Raw genomic sequence first — 1,038 nt, 5'->3', positions numbered from 1 at the left:
CCATAGTAGCTGAGAGTGCCGAGCCGTCTTATCTGCCAATAGTCAGGTGTCAGTATCTTCTAATCAGGCCGATATTTTGGCTTCGTATTATGATAGCAAACTAAGAATCGAATAATCTATTAATGCTTCAGTTGGGGTATTGCGACTGCCAATACCTATTGAGTTACCAACATATGAAGTTTGCAGCTGACGCCAAACACATTTTAAATACCATATTCAGGTGCCAATATCTTCTAATTGTACCGTTATTCCAGTTTCGTATTTTGTTAGTAAAATAAGGAACGAGAGTTGTGCAAATACTTCAAATGGAATACTGCGGCAGTGAAAATATATTGAGGTACCGACATTTGAATGCAGCCAAGCACTTATTATCTGCCATAATCAGCTGCAAATATTTCCAAATCGAAGAGTTAATTTTGCTTCACATTTTGTTATTGAACTATGTAACGAGAGCTCTCTAAATGCTCCAAGCGTGATATTGTGACAGTGAAGAATTATTGAGTTAGCAACAACTGCGTGTAGCACCTGACGGCGCGAAGCACATACATCTGCTATATTCAGTTGCAGTACCTCCTATTCATGTTAGTATTGAACTAAGAAATGAGTGTCCTCCGAATTTTTGAAGTGCTATGTTATTATTGTGCCAACGGCCTTGCCGCAGTGGTAACACTGGTTCCCGTCAGATCACCGAAGTTAAGCGCTGTCGGGTTGGGCTAGCACTTGGATGGGTGATCATCCGGTCTGCCGAGCGCTGTTGGCAAGCGGAGTGCGCTCAGTCCTTGTGAGACAAACTTGAGTGAGAAGTAAAGGCTCCGGTCTCGTAAACTGACGTACGGCCGGGAGAGCGGTGTACTGGCCACATGCCCCTCCATATTCGCATCCAGTGACGCCTGTGGGCTGTGGATGACACGGCGGCCGGCGGTACCGTTGGGTCTTCATGGCCTGTTTGGGTGGAGTTAAGTTTAGTTTAGTTTAAATTACTATTGTGATTTTGTATTGCGTTACTAACTTCTGAACTTGGCAGGCTTTGCCAAAAAT

The 1,038-nt window shown here is 43.9% G+C and overlaps 1 pseudogene; it reads left to right on the top strand.

Moving 5' to 3' along the window:
• The first annotated feature begins 642 nt into the window (after positions 1-642).
• LOC126185750 (5S ribosomal RNA) lies at positions 643-760 on the top strand (annotated as a pseudogene).
• Positions 761-1,038: the final 278 nt, after the last annotated feature.

The sequence above is a fragment of the Schistocerca cancellata genome, chromosome 4 (assembly GCF_023864275.1).
Source record: "Schistocerca cancellata isolate TAMUIC-IGC-003103 chromosome 4, iqSchCanc2.1, whole genome shotgun sequence".
NCBI classification, from domain to species: Eukaryota; Metazoa; Arthropoda; class Insecta; order Orthoptera; family Acrididae; genus Schistocerca; species Schistocerca cancellata.
This window is presented reverse-complemented; position numbering and strand designations above follow the sequence as displayed.